Source organism: Rhea americana, unplaced genomic scaffold, assembly GCF_003343005.1.
Source record: "Rhea americana isolate MKP2758 unplaced genomic scaffold, rheAme1 scaffold_168, whole genome shotgun sequence".
NCBI classification, from domain to species: Eukaryota; Metazoa; Chordata; class Aves; order Rheiformes; family Rheidae; genus Rhea; species Rhea americana.
Genome location: NW_028185794.1, coordinates 1,152,119 through 1,156,495, shown reverse-complemented (window position 1 = coordinate 1,156,495; position 4,377 = coordinate 1,152,119).

Below are 4,377 nucleotides of genomic sequence, written 5' to 3'. Positions count from 1 at the left end.
GCGCGTGTGTGGGGGCCGTTACCGGGTGGAGGGGCCGTTACCGGGTGGGAGGCTGGCTGCGGCCGTCGTCTGCCCCCGGGCTCGGGGCTGCTCGGTCGGTCCCAGTCCGGTCCGGTCCGATCCGGTCTGGTCCGGTTTGGGACGGGACGGGGGGTCGCTGCCGTGGCCAGGCGCCGCGGCGCGAAGGCCCCCGGCTGCGGCAGGGCCGGGGCCGCCGCTCTGAGCGGGTTGCGGCGGAGCCCTGCCTGGGGACGCCGCCAGCGTCGCTCCGAGTTTTCCCGCTCCTTTCCCGCTCTCGGCCCTTCCCTCCGAGACGTCGGGGCCCGGGAGACRCCGCTTTCCCTCGCGGCGGCCCCGGGCCGGCAGCGCGGGGCTGCAGGCGTCGCCCGTTCCTCGGCGAGGCGAGAGAAGCCGCTCGCGCCCTCCGCGAGGCCCCGCGTGGCGCCTTCTCGGTGAGCGTCGGCCCGTGCCGCTTCGCCTGCGGCCGCCTGGGGCCGAGCTCTGCCCGGCCACGGACCCGCCTGGCCGTGGCTGTGGCGGTGCCTGTGCTTACCGGAGAGGCGGTGCAGCAGCGAGCCGCTGGTGGTGGCTTAGATGCTGTTAAAAAGCTCTTTCTTAGAAGTAGTCCYTGTGAAACTAGTGTCTGGCTTGATGAGAAAAACCCTCGTTTAAAAAGATGCTAAAGCAGATCTTTGCCTTGTCCGATTCGGAGAGAAAATCAGACAGCTTTTGCTGTTGATGAACGTTTTCTGGCAGCACTGGGCATATGCAAAGCTCAACCYCTTCCTGGGGCTGGAGCCGTCTGCTCACGGCACCCTCAATGAGCTGGAGCGGCCGCTGCCATGCGTGGCAGAGATGTGGCCCAAATAACCCGTGTCCCTGGGGCTCCCTGATTGCAAAGCAGCAACGGTGCAAGATCCTGCCCTCTTCCCATGCTCATCCGGYGCTGAGGGGGGACGTTGATGGCGAGGGTCTGTCTGCACGGCCCCTGGGGGAGGTCTGCACATGGGTCTGTCCGCGCTGTTCACCAGCATCGAGGGACTTGGCTGCGGAGAGCCCCAAGCTTCGTCCAGCTGGAGCATCCCTGGGCCGCTCCGGAGGAGAGGGAGCCTGGAGAGGGGATGTGACTCTAGTTCTTGCTCTTCTCCGTGCGCGCGATCGCCATGTCTGAGCTCCCGACAGCGGTGCTCAGAGGACTGACGTTGCGCTCGCATGTCTTTTGCTGTGGCTCTGCTCCAGAAACRGCTCTTAATTCCCAGGCACAAATAAGGAATTAAAATGACCTTGAAACCAAAGAGCAAGGACAGCTTACGGAATCTGTTCTTTGAGCCTGGCTCTCAAGTGCTTTACAAGGTTTTTCAGCCAAGGTTGTTAACCCCTTGCCCCACTCCACAGCGTTTCAAACAGCGGGGCAGAAGGAGGGCAGGGGAGAACAGACCCAGGAGCCCTGTGCTGGTGCCAGTGCGCCTCCCGCACCACGCTGCTGCTGCCTTCTCCGCCTGGCCGAGCGAGGCAATGCTGGAGGGACGGGGCAGAGATCGCTCTTGYGTAGTGGGGCCGGGGGCCAGCTCGGTGGGAGTCCCCTGGCTCTGGTTTTTGGGAGGTGAAGTCCCCAGCTCGCTTGCTTTCTGCCCTGTCTCCGCCACGTGTTCCCAGGGAAGCGTGTGCCTCCCCCTTGTTTGTGCTGGGAACTGGAGCAGGGAACTGATCCAGCTTAGAAACAAAATAAAGCGCCGCGACTTGTCTGGGGTGGGGGGGCTCTTGCTGGGCTATTTTAGGCAGGAACTGAGTGCTGTGTGAGGGAGGAGGTGCTGATCTGGGGGAGGAGGAAGTGCTGGCGGTTGGGGGCAGTGAAAGCGTGGGGCAGGATTGAGCGCGGGCCTTGCCTCGGGAAACCGCTGGCGAGAGGGAGGGAGCGGGTCCCTGCGAGACCTTCCTGCGGCTTTGCCGGTCGTTGGACTCCTGCGTGAGCTGAGCYGACGCTGAGCTGACGCTGAGCTCGCCTTGGGGAGCTCCCGCAGCCGCAGCGCGGGGTCTGCCGGGCACCGGTGTGGTGTGGGCTGGGGTAGCAGGGGACACTGGGGGGGCCTCTAGCCCGTGGGCAACAGGAACAGGCTGCCCTGTGCCAGCACAAATGATTCTTGCGTGAGTGCCGCCTGTGGGAGCATGGGCCCTTGGTTTTTGGTTCTTTGGAGTAGAGGAAGAAATCCTTTGGCACGCAGCAAAGATCCTCCTTTACGGCAACGCCTGGCACGTGGCAATGCTCGTAGCAGYGTTCCTCCTTTGCCAGGGGCTCCCGAAGCCCTCGGCTCTGCCTGTTGCCTCTTGCCTTATTCCTCATCTTGGCGGCCTTAGGGATTTCATGCTGCAGCCGTTCTTGCTGGGCTTGCAGCCTCRGGGTGCTCAGGTGAAGGTTTTTTCCTCGCTTGATGTGAGTGGAAGGAGCTTGCTGCTGAAATCTTCAGTGGGGAGATCACTTGAGCAGCTAGGAAGCGTTTTCCGTCCTGCGTCAGCGATGTAAGCGGCTCCCGGCAGCCGTGCGGTGCAGAGGGAGGATCTGCCTGTGAGCTGCACCGCCGGAGCCGAACACTCTGACGACCCGAAACGGCGAGTCCATGAGCAGCCCGCCTTCGGAGCGGGGCGGCTGGGCTGGCGCCTCCCAGGGCAGCGTGTCCCCGGGGCGGCACTGGCTCTGGGAGCTCCGGGGAGCGTGGCTCTGGGCTTGCTCTCAATACCCTCTTTGSAGGGCAGCAATTAATAACACGCGATTCAGGCAAGGTCTCTGGGAAGCACCTCCTCAAACCAGTAGCACCTTCCGCGGCTCGAGGGAGGTGCGTCGCGTGCCTGGGCAGGGCAGGGTGGCGTGCCAGAGCAGGGCTTTGAAATCGCAGCTGAGCTGGGCATCTCGGCCGCAGACCCGTCGCCACCCTGCTCGGTCATCTCAGTGCCCGAGATCGCCCCAAATCGCAGGCCGCGGGGAGGGACCCGGACGGGGCAGCGCCTTCCCTCTGGAGTCTCTTTGGGCTTTGAAAACCGCCTGGCAAAGTGTATCCAAGCGAAGTCACCTCCGCTTTGCCTCCAGGTGATGCTTCACCCTGCAGTGCTGGCAGGGACAGAGCGAGGCCCGGGGCCGGGGGGGCGGCGAGAAGCGAAGCGCCTCTGTGTGCGGGATCTGGGGAGGGAAGCGTGGCGTGGAGGAGCAAGGAAGGCAGCAGCGGGCTCCATCCGTTCCCGCTCGGAAAGGAGGCAGCTCCTGTGACCTCTCTGCTGCGCCTGAGGACGCTCCTCGCGGCCTCCAGAGCGTCCCTCGGAGCAGCCCTCCTTGCCAGCAGCGTTCCTCTGCCGGGAGCACGGGAAGAGCTGCGCCGGCGCAAGGCGAGGGGCTGCCTGGGGGAAGGCCGTTGCTCCCTGTGGGGTTTAATGCTCGAGAGGCCCTCGTATATCAGAGGGAGGGAAGCAGGCATCATGTGTTTTCCCCATTGCCCCCTGCCCGGTAGGGCTAAATCTGCTTTCCTGGATTAAGTAGCGCAACTGCTCGGGGATTTAAGGGATCACGTGGGGGAAGCCGGAGCGGGCTTGCGCCTGGCTTGGGATGAAGCAGGCAGGGAGCGGCTTTGAGCAAATCCTGAGCGTGGCGCCRGCCGTGCCAGCCCTCGCACCGCCTGCGTGCCGTCCCCCCCGGCGCTCGCCCTGCCTGGGGGCTCGCGGCGGGCTTCGCGCAGCCGCGTCCTCGCAGACAGCCCCGGTGCTCTGAGCTCCCCCACGGGGGCCGCGTTCGCGTGCAGGCCCCTTCRGCCGGGTGGGAGCAGCCCGTGGCGGCAGGACGGCGACACCGCGCCACCGGCAAGGCTCCCCGAGCTGCAGACGCCCGGGCTTTGCAGCAGCGCGGCGCCGCCGGGCGAAGGCGTACGGCCGCGCGGGTCTGTCCGTCCGTCTCTGAGGCGCGGGAGGGCCTGGAGTCACGCGAGCAAAGAGGGCTCTGTCGTCCCTGGTGCGATGCCAAAGGACGGCGTTTTGGTGCTTGCTCTCAGCGGAGGCAGAGCTGCTCGGGGCCGGGAGGAGAGCGGGGACTCCCAGCCCCCTTCCCGCTTTGCGTGCGCGGCCCTCGAGCCCCGGGAGAGCGCCCTGGCCGGAGGAAGGGATGTTCAGCCGTCTCCTAGCTCGGCAGCGCCGCCTGGGCCGCCTGTCCGTCCGAGGCGGCGGTTCGCTGTCGCGGTCGCATCCGAACGCAGAAGTGGTTTTCTTTATTGAGCCTGCAAGCCTCGTCTTGTCTTCACCCCTTCCCTATTATCCTTTCACTTACCTCTCCCTGCCTAGCAGGCCCACGGAAAGAATCGCTCGACCTAAAGCCAAACCTTCTGCAGCCCTTAAAAAAAA